Source organism: Gymnoscopelus microlampas (genome assembly GCF_963454915.1).
Source record: "Gymnoscopelus microlampas genome assembly, chromosome: 2".
Lineage (NCBI taxonomy): Eukaryota > Metazoa > Chordata > Actinopteri > Myctophiformes > Myctophidae > Gymnoscopelus > Gymnoscopelus microlampas.
Window position 1 is genome coordinate 9,355,116 of NC_139939.1, and position 20,584 is coordinate 9,375,699.

At 45.9% G+C, this 20,584-nt stretch overlaps 1 long non-coding RNA gene across 1 annotated transcript in view; it reads right to left on the reverse strand.

Annotated features, from left to right (window-relative positions):
- Window positions 1-20,220, reverse strand: part of LOC311059565 — a 31,945-nt gene extending 11,725 nt beyond the window's left edge. Inside the window, exons 1-2 of the long non-coding RNA XR_014602175.1 lie at window positions 20,111-20,220; window positions 7,173-7,259 (exon numbers count right to left, since the gene is read on the reverse strand). This is a non-coding gene — a long non-coding RNA (uncharacterized lncRNA). The remainder of the gene's footprint in view (window positions 1-7,172; window positions 7,260-20,110) is intronic.
- Between the last annotated feature and the right edge of the window lie 364 nt (window positions 20,221-20,584).

Genomic DNA, 20,584 nt, shown 5'->3' on the forward strand with positions numbered 1-20,584 from the left:
GGAAAATAAAAAACAGTTGAATGATACATGAAAACAAACAGCAACCAGAAGCACATGTGGGAGTGAACAGCTAAATAGTTTATAAGGTAAGATCAGTCTTGGACAGGGAATTGAAACAGTCATTTCAAATGTTATGGATACAGTTTAGTTCAGATTGTCCAGAAAGTTCTGTCTGTCCTTTGGCCTCCTCCCTGTCAGTCACCAAGAAATGCTGTCCACAAGTTCTCAGGTCGAAAAGGATGAGTTGTTTATTTCAACCAGACTCTGGGACGGGCCCAGGCAAAAACAACAAAGCTCAAACTAACTTTTGCATGGACACTTGTGTAAAAACATACCTAAAAATAAGTTATTAGCTAGAGATTGGCAAAGCAGGCCTGGACGGCTGGCGTAGCGGGTTCAAGTCCACAGCCTTTGCTCCATGTCACTCCCCATCTCTATCCCAATGTCCTGTCCAAAAAGATTGGCAAAGTATGCCACATACACTGTATGAAAATGTCAATTGTCACATTTATTTATTTATTACAGCTTTGTATGACATTCATTTTGGTTGAAAGTATCCTAGGACTTTTATTTCTGATCACATAAACACCACACCACCTTCTCCATGGTTCAGGTTAAAGGACGACTTCACCACTTTTCAACCTATCTTCATATAATAGGTCCTCAATGCTCATGATAAAATGATAAAAAAAAATTATACTTGGTCTCTGTCTCATAGGAGGGCTGTGGACAGTCCAGAAACCCGTCTACCAGTGACATCATCGTTAGGCAGGATTTTTTTTTTCAAAAAAGATTACAATTTTTTTATTTCGATTTGTATTAAGGCGAGAACAATGGGATCTATTATTGCATTGCAACTTTCCAGGAATAGAAAGCCTGCAGTTTCTATTAGCTTGGATTCCCCATCAATGATGTCACTGGTAGACGGGTTTCTGAACTGTCTACAGCCCTCCTCTGAGACACACTCATTAGAAAAAAATTGTACCATTTTATCATGAGCATTAGTGAGGACCTATTATATGAGGATATGTTGAAAAGTGGTGAAGTCGTCCTTTAAAGGGGGAATTTAGGAAAGTGTTGTGAGATTGCTGCCATCTAAAAAGGATCTAAAGGGGGTGCTGATAGCTGAGTGGTTAAGGTGTGTACCATAATACTGTAGGCTCTGATAACTGACAGTGAGTCCCAGGTTTGGATCCCGGGCCCGGTGGGTGGACCTTTGCTGCACGTCACTACCCAAATCTCTTTCCCTGTTTCCTGTCTCTCTATACTAGGGTCTATCAATAAAGATGAGATTAATAACTAAAAGAAAAAAAATCCTTGGTATGTATGCAAAACAGCTGTAGCCTAATGCAATCTATAATGGGTGTGTTTAGTGGGTGCCAATGTGATCATGTCAATTGCAATACTATACTTGTTATGTGGCAAATGGCTTTACTGAGCGTCCAGAATTTTCTTTTAGATCTTTAGGCAGCTGTGCCATTGATTGATACAAATCATCATCAGGGATCACATCGACTGATGGCACCAGCTTTAAGTATCTTGGTCTGGATGCAAATCAACACAGAAAGCAGCTCTGCTTACTTCAGGGGGGACTACAGTAGCGCAATCTGAATCTGAAGGATGCTGGTGGGTGTCGTCGTTAACATTAGCATAGATGCTGGAGGTTGGGTCGGCCTCGTTGGTCCTTTTCATGGTCGTGTAGACAGGAGACATGGTGAGACAGGGGGTCCCTGTTGATTGGTCTTCACCTCTTGTTTCTTCATTCGCATGTGTCTACACAATAGGAGGAAGGAGCATATCATAGACAAATAAAAGCTTTAAAAAGTTGAAAGAAAGACTGAGATAAACAATCAGTTCAGCAGATATACAATAACTTATAATGTTATTAATAATAATGTAATGTTTTTGAAAATTAAAAAAAGTTAATTAAATAAAAATGAAAATGTTTAAATTGAAAAAACACATTTGAGGGACAATATCAGTCCCCAGAAACATAGGGATGTGTGTTTTCAATGAGTCTAACATGGTTAAAATTCCTCAGTAGAGCCATTGCCACAGATCAAGCATTGTAATTATTGTCAGTATTACCATGATCACATTTATTACTATACCAATATGTTTGCGATGGGTATAAGATAGGGCCCTTAGTGGTGTTTATATTAGAACACAGTTTGTGGCAATGCCATATACTATGTATTTACTTTTTACTCTGTTATAGTTGTCCACAATAGTATGAATCTTTATAGTGAACCAATTTGGTATATCATTGTCTGAAAAGCAGGGGGTTCACTGGCCTTTCAAGCATAAGCGTGCAATTTGAAATCATCCCAACCAAGCCATGATAATATAGGACCTATAGAATATATCATTACATGTGGGAGTTAGCTATGTTAAAGTTACAGGACCATAGATAGATTTATTAATTGAATACTTTGTCAGTCAGAAATGTGGTACAGTAAGACATTAAGGCTTAATGGATAACACAAAAAGTCCTGAGGACTTGTTTCCATTGTGGTTCTATGTATTAAATTCATCAACATGGCATAACATAAATTACACACTGGGAAAAAAAAAACACTAATTACAAAAGAGATGGACAATTAAATGTACCTCCCCTTGTGGTCTACTACTGTATATGACAAGTAGAACTTATATTGCAGTGAAAAAATACAGGCAAACAGTGGATGAAATCAATTATGATTTTGTGCAACATCTTTAACATGTTGGACTACAGTGTACCTCCAAACAGGCAAAGCCTCACGACCCTACTGCAAGACAGCTGTAGCTAATACTATTAATAATGTGTGTGTTAGATTTAGTGGTGTCAATGTGATCATGCCAATTGACAATAGTCACCATTATTTACAATACTTTTAATACTTGTTTTGTGATGATGGATTTGAGGAATGGGAATTTACTGACGCGAAAATGTGTTAGATTAGTTGTAATAGTTGCTGTAGCTGTGCGAATGAATACAAATCATCATCAGGAACCCCATTACCTGATTGGGACATATAGTATTTTTTATTTTGGTATATACTGTAGTATTTTGTTTTGGATGCAAATCAACACTGAAAGCGGCTCTGCTTACTTCAGGGGGGAGTACAGTAACACAAGTCAAATCTGAAGGATCCTGGTGGGTGTCGTCGTTAACATTAGCATAGATGCTGTAGGTTGGGTCGGCCTTGTTGAACTTGGCGGTCGTGTAGACAGGAGACATGGTGAGACAGGGGGTCCCTGTTGATTGGTCTTCAACTCTTGTTTCTTCATTTGTATGTGTCTACACAATAGGGGGAAGGAGTCATAGACTGTTTGTTAGGTAGCTGTACCAATGAATAAACATCATCATCAGGAATCCCATTGACTGATTGTGACATTTTAGAATGTATTATTTTATTTTAGTATACTGTAGTATTTTGGTTTGGATGCAAATCAACACTGAAAGCGGCTCTGCTTACTTCAGGGGGTAACGTAACAGTAAGTCAAATCGGAAGGATCCTGGTGGGTGTTATCGTTTACATTAGCATAGATGCTGGAGGTTGGGTCCTACCTGCTTGGTCTTGTTGAACTTGACGGTCGTGTAGACAGGAGACATGGTGAGACAGGGGGTCCCTGTTGATTCGTCTTCACCTCTTGTTTCTTCATTTGTATGTGTCTACACAATAGGAGGAAGGAGTATGTCGTAGAAACATTAAAAAGCTTTAAAAATGTAAAAGAAAGACTGAGATAAACAATCATTCAGCAGATATTTTCTCACAGCTTCTCACAGCTTTCTTCTTTCTGTAGATTTTCTCACAGCAATATCAGTCACCATGGGGATGTGTCTTTTCAATGAGTCTAACATGGTTAAAATGGAGTTTGAAGTTGAATGGGCTGATGTAGGGGGCCATGTCTAATAAAATGAATATCAACTAGAAAAAGTGCTCCTCGGACCACAGGTCTCCTCCGCCAGGTCAGGTAGATTAGTGTGGGCCAAATGTTTGGAATTTGACAATCAGGCTGGAATGTGAGAAATCGGACGGATCCGTCTTGATCACTTGACTAAAGAAATAATATGTACCAATTTGCGTGATGTTTGGAAGACATTTTTTTTTTAAATCGGACTCCTGGTGATCATGAGATCATGTGTACCAATTTGCGTGAAATCTGGATAACATCTGAAGGAGTAATATCCAAAAATGAGTTTTACATAAGTCGGCCTCCTGTTGGAGCTATAAAAGGCAGATGTGAAAAATGCAGGGCAAAGGCTTTTCCTTGGCTTCTAGGGAGTGCACATACAGAGTTTTACACAGATCGTGCAGTTATGAGTAAAAACTCAAATCAGCCTGTTATAGCGCCACCATGAGGCTGATTTGAAAATAATCAAGTGGCATTTCTTTCTCGGCCTAGTAGTGGGAATACAGTACGTGCAAAATGTGCGGAAATTGCACACTGTGTTCATAATTTCAGGCATTTTGTTCAAAAGGCACTCGTGCAAATTTTGGAAGCCATTCTTAGCCAATCAGGATGGAATATGAAAAATCTGAAAAACCCGTTTCCTTTAATGACTATAGAAATACTGTGTACCAAATTGCGCGACATTTGACCAAAATCTGTAGGAGTACTGTCAAAAAAATGTTTTTTTGACAGAGGCCTTCAGGCTGGCTGCACGGGTGAAAACTACCTCACGACAACTTACCTCTGAAAACTTAACCCTTTAAGGGTGTTTGTTTATACACGCGATCCGACCATGGATTATAATGGATATAACATTTCTGTGACCGGTTGAAAAGCTGTATGACAAGTTGGACTTGTATTGCAGTGAGAACATACATACAAACAGTGGATGAATGCAATTATGATTTTGTGCAACATTCTTTAACAAGGCAAAGATATTTAGTGGTATCAACATGATCATGCCAATTGACAATAGTCATTATTTACAATACTTCCAATACTTGTTTTGTGGTGATCGATTTGAGGAATGGAAATTGTACTGATGCAAATTTTCTTTGAGATTGTTAGGTAGCTGTGCCAATGAATACAAATCAGGAATCCCATTGACTGGTTGGGACATTTTAGCATTTTAAAATGTTAGCATATTTTAGTATATATTGTAGTATTTTGGTTTGGATGCAAATCAACACTGAAAGCGGCTCTGCTTACTTCAGGGGGTTGTACAGTAACACAAGTCAAATCTGAAGGATCCTGGTGGGTGTTATCGTAAACATTAGCATAGATGCTGGAGGTTGGGTCGGCCTTGTTGGTCTTGTTGACGGTCGCGTAGACAGGAGACATGGCGAGACAGGGGGTCCCTGTTGATTGGTCTTCACCTCTTGTTTCTTCATTTGTATGAGTCTACACAATAGGAGGAAGGAGTGCATCATAGATAAATAAAAGCTTCAAAAAGTTAAAAGAAAGGCTTAGATAAACCATCAATTCAGCATCAATATACACGATATTTACACATTAGTCCTAGTTCACACATTAGGACAATATCAGTCACCAAAAGCAGTGACGTGTGTTCTCAATGAGTCTAACATGGTTAAAATGGAGTTTGAAGTTGAATGGGCTCATTAAGGAGGGGGCGGGGCGTATCTGATCAAATGAATATCAAATATCAAAATATTGAATCAAGCAACTTAAAAACTGTCTGGGTTGCACACAAAAGTCATTAGTAGATGTTAAAATGACCCCAGTGTGTTTTAAAGTGAGATACCCCTTTAACCTTCATTTAATCAGGAAGTCACCTTGAGATTAGTCTCCAGACATTTTGGCTCCCACAATATTACAATGTTTTCGCAGTCTTTACAAAGGACCATATAAAAGTTAATTTGTAGGACAGCAGAACTGTTTGGGGGGAGGGGGAGGATGTCAGACGGATTATCTGTATTTCGGAAGCTCTGAAAATGAGTAGCACATAAAGTGGATGTCATGTAATTTGCCCACTTCCGTTTTGTCTGTGCAGTACGTCACGATCATAACTAAAGCTGTAAACCAAATTAGTCAAAGCCTATAGCTATAGCTGCTAAAAGAACATTTTATTCAAAACAATAGGCTATTTTGAAATATATTTTAAAATACATTTTCGTAAACACTGTGTCATGATTGATCGATCTGGTCTGAAGGGCAGATGACAGCTTCCTGTTCTCAACTTTTACTTTAATTACGGATTCACTTTTGAAAATTGTCTATGAAACAGTCTAGCTTGAGAGACTAAGATTAACCATGTCAACCATGTTCAAGAGAGATATTTTGTGTTATCTTTTTAGCCTAAGTGTTTTAATTAGGGCTGGGACTTTAACTGATTAACTTAGATTAATTAATTACAGAAAATTAACACGATTAAAAAAATTAATCGCATTTTAATCGCGCTTAGTTTATGCACCACAGTGCATAAACTGGACGAGTTTCAGGCGTATGCAGAACTATTTTTTGTTGCTTAAACTTATGTATTCACTCATTGATTCACTCATATACCAAAATCTGTTTTAACTTTTAACTGAAAATAAATTGCTTCTCAGGTCAAATATTGATATGCGATTAAACATGCGATTAATTTCGATTAATTAATTACAAAGCCTCTAATTAATTAGGTTAATTTTTTTAATCGAGTCCCAGCCCTAGTTTTAATGTAAAGTATTCAATCAATCAATCAATCAATCAATCAATCAATCAATCAATCAATCAATCAATCAATCAATCAATCCAAGACAGCATCAAGCACAAACACATTAAAGACAAAACAACATAAAAAACAATGTACAGTGAAAGCAACACTACAACTTACATGTTACACCAGAACAAAGAACAATGGAGATCATAATAACACTCAAACATAACACTCACCTCCCCAACATCTTCAGTGAGGTTCCCGGCACTGAGGACAGTTACTGGAAAATAGAGAGACAGTAGTAGTCTGGGCTGTAGGAAGGGCTATACTCTCTGTGTGTGTGTGTGTGTGTGTGTGTGTGTGTGTGTGTGTGTGTGTGTGTGTGTGTGTGATGTGTGTGTGTGTGTGTGTGTGTGTGTGTGTGTGTGTGTGTGTGTGTGTGTGTGAGTGTGTGTGTGTGTGTGTGTGTGTGTGTGTGTGTGTGTGTGTGTGTGTGTGTGTGTGTGTGTGTGTGTGTGTGCGTGCGTGCGTGCGTGCGTGCGTGCGCGCGCGTGCGTGCGTGCGTGTCAGTGTGTCATACCTAGTGGTTTTTTGACACTTTTTATGTAGAACATCAGCACTGCCACCACTGTCACTGCTAACACCACAGCCAAGCTGACCAGCAAACCTAGAAGTGTACATACTTGAGTTACATTTGGTGGACACACATTGGCACACTGCATGACATGCATACAGTACATACATACTATACAGGTTCTTTGTCGTTCTTTCGTGAGACACTCACTATGGGAAACAGCGCCATCTGGCGATGCAACAGAGCTACACAATACACTCCCGGGGCCCATTGTTGGGCAAGAGGGTATTTCACGTCACCGGCTGTCCCTTCCCCTTTCCGGAAGGACATATAAGGCCTGGTCGTGACGTAGTACTTTCTCTTCAGTTCCTCTGTTCGCAGATGCACTAGGCTACACGCTTATAAAAACTGAAAACAACTTAAAAACTACTCAAATCTTCGTTTTCCAGTCTTCACGAGAGAAACCAGCTATAACCCTAAAAGCGGAGATTAGGATCAATCGGCCACGGGTTTTCTCTCGCTTCGGAAAACAACTTTACGACTTATTTTCTGCCTCGTGGTGAGTTGGCCACTAGCCAACTTAGCTGCTACCTAGCTTAACTAGCCGCTTAGCTGCTACTAGCTTAGCTGTTTGGCTACAGCCACAGCTCTTAGCACCCCTTCCTAAGCTAACTCCCCGCATAGAGCCATTAGCTTAGCATTCCTTCACCACACGATGGTCTCCTCCAAAGGCGTCCCTTTCTATGAGGGCCCTCTGCCACTGAGACAGTGCGGGCTCCCCGACTGCTCGGCCAGCATCGCCGGAGACGACCCACATCTTATATGTATCGCCTGCCTCGGCGTAGCCCACGCGTTCAACGCGCTCTCCGATCCCGTGTCCATCTGCGGAGCCTGTTCGCGCTACTCGGAAAGGTTCCTATACGAGCTCGCTACGGCCAGGTCAGGGCCTGTGCAGGGAATGCTGACGGCGCTAGCGGTGCTCGCCTAGTGCCACAACGACACTCCCGCCTCCCCACCCCAACCCCAGCTGCCACGAGCGGCGGCCCTCGACGCTCGCGGAACCCTGCTGGAACCCCGCTACCACCATCTCCCGCCTCGGGCCTTGTGGAGAGCGGAGCTAGCCTCCCACAGGAGCGCGGTAAGCAACAGCCAGCCACCGCCGTTGTGGGGACCGGCCCTCAGCCCCTACAGCACCAGGCTAGCCAAGCTCTCTCCCCCTCCTCTCCCCCACCCCAGTCGCTCCTCTCGAGCGGCAGCTACCAGCTGGAGGACGACCAGTACTCCATGCAGGAGGACTACAACAAGGAAGGCGAGTACGAGGAGGGCGAGTACGAGGAGGACGACGGCGATGAGGAACTCCCGTGCGCTCAGGACTCCTCGGACGTCGCCATGCTCAGCCCGGTGCATGGAGACGACGGACGGGCCGCTTCCACCAGCACCCCCCTCCTCCTCTCTCCAAGGCCAACTCTCTCTCCAGGCCCCGGCGGACGACGCGTACAAGGCCCCGAGCGTCCCCAAGCTCTCTGTCTCCACTGCTTTCGAGCGGGCAGTGACCAGATGCGGCCAGGAGCTTCAAGTGGAGGAACCACAGGCCTCCTCCTCCGCAGCTACACCCTCGTTCCCGGGCATGGTTGCCCTGGAGCCCCGCCGCCCGCGAATAAGGAAGCTTCCAGTGGCCAGGGGCTTCAAGGAGAATCTCCAAGCATCCTGGAAGGGCCACGCTGACCCCCTGAAGCTCAGCTTCGAAACCACCGTGGCAGGGGGGGGGTGGGACTGGGACTCAGTCTCCCCCCCATGGACTCTGTTCTGGCCACCAGTCTGGGGGGCGATGAGTAAGGGACGCGTGTCCCTCACCTCCAAGCCTACCTTCGCCCTGAAAGCTGCCTCAGCGGCCACAGAGAAGTATGTCGCCAAGACTCTCAACGCCAGCACCCTGTTACAGGGCTCCCTGAGCGTACTGCTTCAGGATCTGAAACCCGCATTGGGCGACCACGCTGAGGAGATCGAATTGGTGATGCAGCTCAAACACCCAGGTCAGACCGGATGTTGACACCGAGGAAGCAACGCGTGCAGGGTCATGTGACTTCCTTGAATCTCCCAGTCAGTCATATAACGCCTATACTGTCTCTAGTGAGCACCACGAGTGTGGCCCCACCAGATCGACCGACAATGTCACTAGTTTCCATGGTAACGACCCAACGGTTTGTGGAACAAATGACGCAGGCATTCCCCCCCAACCCTCTAGCTCGCTGTTTAGCACAGTGGAAAGCCTGCCACCCATCTCCTTGGGTGCTTCGCACCATACAGAAGGGTTACATAATACGATTCTCCGCAGAAGCCTCCCATGTCGGACAAGGTATTGTTCTCCCATGCGACGGGCGGAGCAGCGCTGACTTTGAGGGAGGAGGTTCTCTCTCTCCTAAGCAAGGGCGCTATCAGAGAATTATCTCCGGATCAGAATCGCCTGGGATTAAGACCATCCTGGATCTAAGAGATCTCAACAAGTTTCTAACGAAATTCAGGTTTCGCATGCTGACAACCGCGACGTTATTACGCACGGTGCGTCAGGGCAACTGGTTGACCAGCATAGATCTGAAGGATGCGTATTTCCATATTCCCATCTACCCACCGCACAGAAAATTTCTGCGCTTGGGGCTCGAGGGACGGGTGTACGAGTACACGGTAGCCTGTGTGAGGTCTTTTCAAGTAGGAAAGAAAGTCACGTACAGGCTGTGCATGCAGGCAGCGGGTCTCATGGCGTCGGCCATACACCTGATCCGCCTAGGCAGACTCTTTATGAGACCTTTTCGAGGTGGGTGCGGGATCTTAACATCCCACCCACCATGGGGTCTCGACGGGTTCTGGTGTCTCCACGTTGCATGGAAGCACTCAGACCGTGGTCACGCGCACTTTTTCTGTCAGAGGGTGTCAGTGTAGGTGCTGTGATTTCACGGAAGGTTGTCACGACGGACGCCAGCCTGACAGGCTGGGGCGCCGTTCACGAGGGCCGTGCAGCCAGGGGGGTGTGGGACCCCAGTCTACAATTGGCTCACATCAACTACCTGGAGCTGATGACGGTGTTTCTCGCACTCAAGTATTTCGAGGCACACATCAGCAGTTGCCATGTCCTGGTCAGGACGGACAACACTACGACCATGTGCTACGTCAACAAGCAGGGAGGCTTAGGCTCCCGAGTGTTGCACAACCTGGCGACGGACCTCTCGTTGGGGCTGGATACGTTGGCTCACAGCTGGCCGAGGGAACTGCTGTATGCATTCCCGCCGCTGGAACTGATCCGCCCAACATTGGAGAGGGTCAGACTTCAGGGTCTTTCTGTGCTGCTGGTAGCTCCAGCATGGGGCCTTTGGAGATCAGAAATAACTCCTCTCCTCTACGCCGAGCCGTGGCCCCTCCCTCCGATCACGGACCTGCTGCGGCAAGCAGGGAACGAAATCAACCACCCCAGCCCCCGGGACCTGGACCTGTGGGTCTGGCCCGTGAAAGGGCCACCTTAGACTTGTGCGGTTTGCCCCCTGACGTGGTAGCTACCATTCAGGGGGCCAGGGCCGGATCTACGAGGGCTGCATATGACATTAAATGGAATATTTTTGTGTCATGGTGCCGGGAGCAGTCACCGGTGGTGGTGGATTTTCGGGCTCCGGTGCGCAGCATTCTTATTTTCCTGCAAAGCAGGTTAGATCAGGGCTTGGCTTTCTCGACGGTCAAGGTGTACCTGGGGGCCATCTCCGCCTGCCACGAAGTTTTCGATGGCGGGACGGTTAGCAAGCATCCCCTGGTGTGGCGGTTCATGGGCGGTGCCAGAAAGGCCAGGCCGACTAACAGGCCTCTGTTTCCAGCCTGAGATTTGGCGGTAGCGCTGAATGCACTTTGTCTCTCTCCTTTTGAGCCTCTCGGTACTGCGATTCTGAAAATAGTTAGTCTTAAGACGGTCCTTTTGGTGGCCCTGTCTACGGCTAAGAGAGTTAGTGACCTGCATGCACTCTCGGTGAGTTCGGAGTGCTTGAGGTTCTCTGGCGACGACAGGAGGGTTCTGTTGAAACCGAACCTGGCATTCGTTACCAAGACCGGGGTGGTAGCACCGGCTCCGGTCGAGTTGGTAGCTTTTCACCCACCTCCTTTCGCTTCGGCGGAGGATGAGCGGTTACATTGTCTTTGTCCAGTGAGGGCCTTGAGGCTCTACTGTCGGAAGACGGCGGCCAGCAGGTCGTCTACGCAACTGTTTGTCTCCTATGGCCGCGGTGACCAGCGGAAGGCGGTCGCCAAGCCGACGCTTTCCAGGTTGATAGTTGAGGCTATAAGGCTTGCCTACACTAGTGGTGGAACCCCAGTGCCTGATGGACTGAGGCCTCACTCAACTAGGGGGGTGGCTAAATCCTGGGCCCTCTCTGGGGGGCTTCGGTCCAGGAGATTTGCACGGTCGCTAACTGGTCGTCACCTTCGACCTTTGCAGCCTTTTACAGCCTGGACGTGGCGGCTTCCTCGGTGGCGCACGCAGTCCTGGGCGTGGCAGCCTCATCTACTTGAGGTGCCTTTCTCCTCCTGACACAATCCTGGGGGATAACGATCAGTTGGTCTCGGGAGCAGGGGGCCCTGTTCCCTTGTTTTAGGGTTAGTAGATGACAGACCTTGTTTGTCTATTAGCTGAATAAGGCAGACTGCGGTCTGTCAGGGCCTCTTTTTCTTATCCCTTATGCCGCGTACGGGCCCGGAGGGTCCTGGCGCCCCAGAGGTCAGGGCCCCACCGTGTGCGGGCCCCAGGGCCGGAGGGGGCATGTGCGTTTTTTTCAGGGATTGATGTTTTTAACTCTTCCGGGGGGTTTATAGATCCCATAGTGAGTGTCTCACGAAAGAACGACAAAGAACTAGAGGTTACGTAGGTAACCCCGGTTCTTTTAGTTCTGGAGTGAGACACTCACCAAACACCCCTTTGTTATGCCACTGCGAACAGAGGACCTGTGTTAAGAGGAAGTACAACGTCACAACCGGGCCTTATATGTCCTTCCGGAAAGGGTCAATCCACACATCTCCGTTCGCGACCGTTCCGCGTCCGTTTCCGTTCGCCGGAAGTCCCATCCACTCCCATTTTAAGAAAAAATCACACCCAGAGTGAAGTGGGCGGTGTGTGGTCATCACAACATGACTCACTTAAAAAAACGGATAAATTACTTTTTTTTTCCATACTGCTATTCATAGGGCTGCACATGTGTCATGTGTTTCGCTAGCCAATCACAGTCCTAATCACATTACAGTTAGTGGTGATGACACTAGCTGTAATGTGATTGGCTGACTTTGCAAAAGTATCGATTTGCATTAACAATGGAAGGGTTAGGGGTGTAGACTGCGTTGTAGACTATTGGCCAATCACGGTGCAGGATTGGTCAGTGTCCAAAACTCACTTATAGGGGGTGGTTACACCGCCCCAAAAATGGGACTGTACGGTCCAGTTTTTTTTTAACATGGGAGTGGATGGGACTTCCGGCGAACGGAACCGACGCGGAACGGACGCCGTACGGTCGCGAACGGACATGTGTGGATTGACCCAAAGGGGAAGGGACAGCCGGTGACGTGTCATACCCTCTTGCCCAACAATGGGCCCCGGGAGCGTATTGTGTAGCTCTGTTGCATCGCCAGATGGCGCTGTTTCCAATAGTGAGTGTCTCACTCTACTAAAAGAACTAAAAGAACCCTGTCCGCCCGTCCGTGTGTCCGTCCGTCCATCCGTCTGTGGACAGCTAATCTCCCGCACTGTTGGCATGATGGCAGCAAAACTATGGGTTACTTGCGTAACCCTGATTTTTTAAAATTGCAAACGAGTTGTTCACATATGGGAAACACCTAGTGTCCCTCCCCCCGAGTGTATAGAAGGACCCGGAAAACGGATGTTCATTCTCTTACACACCAGCTTCCTTCGGCAAGCAAAAAGAAGGGTGTTTTTGAGAACAACTTGTTTGCAATTTTAAAAAACGGGGTTACACCAGTAACCCATAGTTTTGTTTCATTGCTCTCTCATTCACATATGGGAGATAATAAACCCCCGGACTGTATCTTCAAATTCAAAATATCACAAACCTCCCGGGGTGTGGCCCTCGGCACCCAGGCGCCATCAGACCCCCCGGGTCTGGCAAGGATCATGAATAAAGTGGGGCCCTGACAGACCATAGTCTGCCTCATGAACTAGAGGACCATATTAGTGGAGGGCCCTGACAGACCGAAGTCCGCCTTATTGACCTAAGGCCCAGACGTCGGCCTATCATACACTAAGGTACAAGGGCATGAACAGATCCTACGTCCGTTCCGTGCACCTACCCACCTTCAGGTGTAAGCCACACCCAGGACCGCGTGCACCATGGAAGACGCCACCACGTCCAGGCTATAGAAAACAGCGAAAGTCGAGGGAGACAACCAACTCGCTGCCGTGTAGACATCCTGAATAGACACACCTCTGCAGAGGGCCCAGGACGTCGACGTGCTCTCGGGCCCTCAGGCACTGGGGCTCCTCTACTAGTGTACGCCAGGCGAATAGCATCCACAATCCACGGGAAAGCATTGACTTTGCCACCGCCCTTCCCTGTGACCCGGGCCCCAAAGAAACAAACAACTGGCTGGGTCGGTTCTGGGCCGCAGTCCTCCGGACATACAGCCGCAGGGCTCTCACTGGACAGAGACAGTGCAGCCTCCGATCCTTCTCCGGGGCAAGCGGAGGCGGATGAAAAGCCACCAGCTCACCAGCTCAGTCGGCATAAAGCAGCCCCCCCGGCGGAGCCTGGCCTCTCATCGAGAAGAACAGCGAGCATTTTGCCTTCTCCTCCGAGGCAAATAGGTCTACCTGGGGCCGTCCGAACCTGACCCAGATCTGGTCCGAGACCAATCTGAATAATAAGTCTTGCCTCTGGACAGAAGATCGGCGCCTCTGTTCAGAAGTCCAGGTACATGAGAGGTGCTGATTGATTCCAGGTGTGCGTCGTACCACAGTATCAATCTCCACGCCAGACTGTTCAACGTAGGAGATCTCAGACCTTCTTGCTTGTTGATGTAGGCCATGGTCGTGGTATTGTCCGTCCTAACCAGAACGTGACATCCATTGATGTGGGGCTCGAAGTGTTTCACAACCAAAAAGACTGACATCAACTCCAAGTAGTTGATGTGGGCTGTCATCGTATTGCAGTCCCACAGACCGCTGGCTGTACGGCCATCGAAGGTGGCGCCCCAACCGGTGAGGCTGGCATCGGTGGTGATCATCTTCCTTGCGATGATCCTCCCTACCGGGACACCCTCCAACAGGAAAGAAGCTACTTTCCATTGTTGGAGGACTGCATGCACGCCGCGGACACTGTCACATGGCGAAAACCCTGAGTGGAGCCCATCCATCTCTGAAAAGGCCTCATGTGTAGCCTGCCAAGGCGTACCAGGGAAGAAATCTATCCTCTCCTGAGACAGACGAGCCCTGAGAGAGACCCCGTCCAGCGCAATACCTATAAAAGTAGCGTGATGGGACGGGGTGAGCACGCACTTCTCGAAGTTTAGCGTGAATCCCAGGGAGGTCAGGTGCGACACCACTAGTTTGGTGTGATGACCTGCTTCCTTACACGAGTCCCCACTCAACAACCAATCATCTATGTAGCTCACGATGCGGACTCCCCTCTGTCTCAGAGGAGCTATCGCTGCCTGAGTGCATTTCACGAATCACGAACACTTTGGGACTCAAAGCCATCCCGAAAGGGAGGACCAGGTACTCATACACACGACCCTCGAACTCGAGGCGGGTAGATGGGGATGTGGAAATAGGCGTCCTTGAGATCTGTTGAGCTCCACCAGTCGCCCTGACGGAGCGAGCGTAGTAACGCCGTCGGCGTTTTCAGATACTTGTTTAGCGCCCTTAGATCCATGATGGGACGTAGCCCCCCCCCCCCCTTCTTCTTGACCAGGAAGTATCTCGAGTAGAAACCGAGCCGGCTTTCTCCCAGTAACACTTCTCACACAGCGTTCTTGCGTAATAAGGAGTAAATCTCCTCTCGCAACGTCACCGCCACTTGCCCACTCGCGTGTGACAACAGTACTTTGTTGGACATGGGTGGTGGGTGGGTCCCCCGTGGCCGGTGGCTCATTTTCATTTCGGCTGTATTTTGTTGCAATTTTTTGTTGTTTTTTAATACACAAACATTATTTGTCATGGAAAATACATTTCAAGCAACAATAACAGCAGGCGACACAGAGGCATGCACATTCAGGTAATTCTGTACGCTGACATGTGTGTGTCTGTGTCGTAACTTCTTCCAGGGACTTGGGGAGCGGTCCTCTGCCGCCTCCACTGGCTCTGGTGAAGATCTCCTCCTCTTCCTCGGCGTCCTGGGGCGTCCTTGTCGTTGAGGCCCTTGAAAGTTACATGGTCGAGCCACCGTGCCATTTCATGGGTGACGCACAAGCCGAGTACTCTACCAGCCCATTCTGTGGAGTTCTTGTTGAGGAGAATGATCTCCTGTGTGAGGCATCGCATCTCAGCCAGTTGCTGGGGTGTAGCGCCATCTCCAGCCTCGACCAGGAGTACCTTCAGGGACCCCTTTAGTAGAGCAGCGTTTGAGAGCCCTGGAACCCGACGACGTCGTTTTGTAAACCGCCTTGGTGGCCGCGGAGCCAGCGACGTCCTTCTCGCTGTTGAAAAGCAGGGTAGCTCTTTAGCCATGGAGAAGGGGGCCTTCTGGCCTCGTGGCTGGCTGTGCAGGAGGAAGGAGGAACTTTTTTGTGAGCTTGTTCTCATCAGGTTGGCAGAAGAAGCGAAGAAAATTGGTCCTTTTATACCCTCGGGGGGAGGGACTTCCGGAAACCGACTGATGGCCCACCGGACCAATAGGGATTATTCCGAGGGAGTACATGTGAAGCTTCTGTATCATCGCCAGAGGGCGCTGTTTCCCATATGTGAACAACAAGAGAGCAATGAAACAAAACTGTGCACACACACTCCCTGGATGCCAATTCAGAACCTCTGCTCCAAATATTTGACATGGGCCTGTTATAGCGCCACCAGGAGGCTGCTTTTTGCAAAACACATTGTTTGACAGTACTCCTACAGATTTTGTCCAAACATCACGCAAAGCGGTACACAGTATCTCTAAAGTCATTAAACACAACAGATTACAACAGTCATTAAACAGATACATTTGCAGGAGTGCTCCGTTTTGAACAAAATGCCTCAAATCATGAACATAGCGTGCAATTTCACATTCACATTCTCACTAGGCCAAGGAAGAAATGCCACTTGAAGTTTTTCAAATCAGCCTCATGGTGGCGCTATAACAGGCCAATTTGTGCTTTTACCTATAACTGCACCGATCGGTGTAAAACTTTGCATGTACACTCCCTAGAGCCCAAGGAAAACCCTCTGTCTTGCTTTTTTCACATCTGCCTTTTATAGCGCCACCAGGAGGCTGACTTATGTAAAACACATTTTTGGATAATACTCCTTCAGATTTAACCCAAAATTCACACAAATCGGTACACATCTCTATAGTCATGTGATCAAGACGGATCTGTTAGATTTTTCATATTCCATCCTGATTGGCTAAGATTGACATCTAAAGTTTGCAGGAGTGGCCCGTTTTAAACAAAATGACGCACATCATGAACACAGCGTCCGTTTGCAGTGAAACTTTACAAGCACATTCGCACTAGGTTGAGGAACAACCTAGTGCCACCCTTTCAACATTGCCCTATTATAGCGCCACTAGTAGGCCGATTTTTGCTAAACTTATTATTTTTATATTACAAATGTTGTCCAAACATCACGCAAATCTGTACATATTATCTCTTTAGTCAAGTGATCAACATGAACACGAATTCCGAACCCACACTAACCTACCTGACCTGGCGGAGACCTGTGCGCCGATGAGCACTTTTTCTAGTTGATAATATTTTGCACAATAATCTTAGGAACACTGCATATTTGACCACTTGATCACATACATAGCCTACTGTTATATGTATCCATATTTTCTTATTATACAGGTAACTGCAGTCGTGGGAAATTTGCACCAAGTATTTTCACCCCGATCTTTATTACCTGATGTAAACATGTGATGTTACAATACATTTGCAGTTGAAGTTTAACATACCACGAGCCAGAGTCAAGACTAAGACTAAGAAATGACGTACAGAAAAAGATCATGTTCGTCATCATCTTCATCAACCACATGACCACAGTTTCCTCTTTACTACACGTCCTTCCTAGGCATTAGCCTATAGCAGGTGACACTTGAAACCCCGGCTCTTAGTTCCGAAGCACCATAGGTCCAATTGCACACATTATTACTAATGCTAAGCCTAACCTTAACTTCACACTAACCAGTGTTGTTTTCGTCAGCGACGACGAAGACGATATGATTTCGTCAACGCCCCTTTTTTTCATGACGAAGACGCAACGTTGACGTGCTAAACATAGCTCTTTAATGACTAAAATATGACGAGACGAATGTGTGTTTTCGTCAACGAGACGAGACGAAAATGTTATTGGGTGGGACGTTCAAAATGCATTGAAGAGATCAAAATATTATAGCGATATTATTTCAATGGGGGAATAGTAGCCAATCACACGGAGGGTTCTAGGATGCATAGCAACATCCGGCTCTGTGATTGGTTTCTTTTCCTTTTTTCTTTTTTTTGTTGGCTCTGTGATTGGCTGGGGTACAGAACCTGGTCTTCTCAGTGTTGCCAGGTTTTTTTATTATAAGTTTCCACCAAGAACTTTATTTGAAAATAGCAGATCTATAAGCTCACAACGTGTCGCTCTTGATGCGACACGTTGTGAGCTTATAGATCTGCTATTTTCAAATAACCGATGTATACAGTAGGTTTAAGTACTAAGTTGTAAGTGCTCATGTGGCCCACAGTTGCTTCTTTTGGGCTTGTTTTCCTAGACCTGGTTGCTTGTTTCTTTCACAATATCTGGCAACACCGATACCGGCTTCACGTGTACTTGTTGTTGTTGTTATGAAGTGAAGACGCGAGTTGCCTAGCTGCCTTAAGTTATGATAGTGGGCATGTTATTAGGTTTTAATGGGTTAGGTGGTCTGAAAAGAAGAATGGATATATTATGGACATACAAACTTTACAATCCATCTGAAAGGAAACCAATGCACCTAACGGGAGGGAGAAGGCGTGCCACGCTACTATTTTTGCAACGGTAAGCTAACGGCAGTCCATTTACTGACATAATAAGTCGATGTTACTCGATAATTGGCCCGTGGTCATGTTTTTCCTACTTCCTAAAAGTTTTCCATAACATCTGACACTAGCATCAGGCTAAAGCTGGCTTGTTTAAGCTAATGTAATTGACCAATTATTTGTTTACTAACATTGAGACTGGACGCACAGGTGATTGTTTCACGCAATCAATTCTCAACCTGTTGCTTTGGGGTGCGCTGGTTTCAGCACACCCCAACCCCCTCTTGTGTTGTTGGCTTGTGAGGCGCGTCCTAGCGAGACCTGACAGAATGGCTTTCATTGGGCGCATACTGGTTGCCCGCACACTGGTTCTTATCAGTGTGCAATGGATTGTTTAGCCTTGCATCAAGACGGTCATCGGTCAGTCTTGTATCAAGGCTATGGATTGTTGTGAGTAAAACCTGCAGGCTTTTTTGGCTGAATCCTTGGAACTCAACAGTACAGTAACTTAATATACCTAGTTCTTACATACACTATGTACAGTACAGTATGTACATTATATTTTTTCCATTGCTTAGAAAGAGGGTGTGGTTATTAAGCTATTAAGAAGTTTTTCTTTTGTTTGTTTTTTTGAGAACACACACAGGACTGTGTGTGTGTGTGTGTGTGTGTGTGTGTGTGTGTGTGTGTGTGTGTGTGTGTGTGTGTGTGTGTGTGTGTGTGTGTGTGTGTGTGTGTGTGTGTGATCTCTTGCTTCCTGTCTCTTTCTGACTGTATGTGGGTTGTGTGACAACTGCATGTTGCCAGTTTAGTGCTACCATAATGTACACAACTGTCAAAAATACATACTTTTTTGTAGGAATACATTTGCCTCCTGTGTGAATTGTGCATATGAATAGGATGGGGCAGGTGTATACTACTGTATTTTAACATCAGTCATAATGGTGGTACTTGGAGAGACAAATATCTTCTGGGTGGTACTGGAACAAAAAAAAGATTGAGAATGAGAACCTCATCTAGGCTATTCTATTTTCTGAACATGCAGTTTTTTGTGTGAATTACAGTATGTGTTGTAACACACGTTGTATCCTATTGTGTTATCCCCTAAAAATGGGATATATTTTATGATGATACTGTTAGCAGTCATATCTTAAATACAATATCTATATTGACCTAATTAAATTAGTTTAAATACATTATTTTATTTTATTTGTTTGACTAAAACCAATGACTAAAACTAGACTAAAACCATTTGAGTTTTCGTCGACTAAACCATTTGAGTTTTCGTCGACTAAAACTAGACTAAAACCATTTGAGTTTTCGTCGACTAAAACTAGACTAAAACTATCAAGGATAGAAATGACTAAAATGTGACTAAAACTAACAAGCATTTCATCCAAAAGACTAAGGCTAAGACTAAATCTAAAATGCCTGCCAAAAACAACAGTGACACTAACCTAACATTTTTAGGACTATTGGGGTTTCAGAATAATGGGCTGTCGGAACAATAGGCAGGCGCTCATATAGGACCTGCGGTAGAACACATATCTGAGGGCACAATGGCAGGGTCTCAACCCCACCCTTGGGTCCTCTCTGAACACATGCACGCTGATTAGTGTAGTAAAGTGATAACATAGCTGCAGACAGACACACAAAATAATATACACAACATAAACTCCGCCTTATGTTGGCCTGTTGGAGGTAATTGACCAAACACACACAGGACAAAAAGGAGGAGAGAAAGACAATAAAGAACAAAGATGGCATACCAGTCCCTAACGAGGAGGAGGAGGAGGAAGAAGATTCATGAATCAGTGTTGTTGTGGATACGATGGAGATCATTGTAGAAACATCAGGATGTTTAAATGTAGACGTGGTAATAACTGTTGTAATGGGAGTCGTCATCTTAACAGGAGCTGGAAGCATGTTTGAGAAGAAGAGGAAAATATTTGATCAAGTCATATATTTATGTTTAATGATTTCTAGAATTATTTTTATAACAATAATGTAGTCCTTTCAGGATATGGAGAATACAATTCAATGTAAACATGATGATTGAACATTGAAGCACAGTAGTTACAGACTTACCATCTTTAACATTAAGATGCACTTGTAAATGTTTATGCGCCAAATACGATCTCTCCAGTCCACATATGTATATTCCAGAGTCTGACTTCTTGAGTTTAGTGATGGATACAAATAAGTATTTTCCGGAGTTTGTCAAACTTATTCTGTTGTTTACT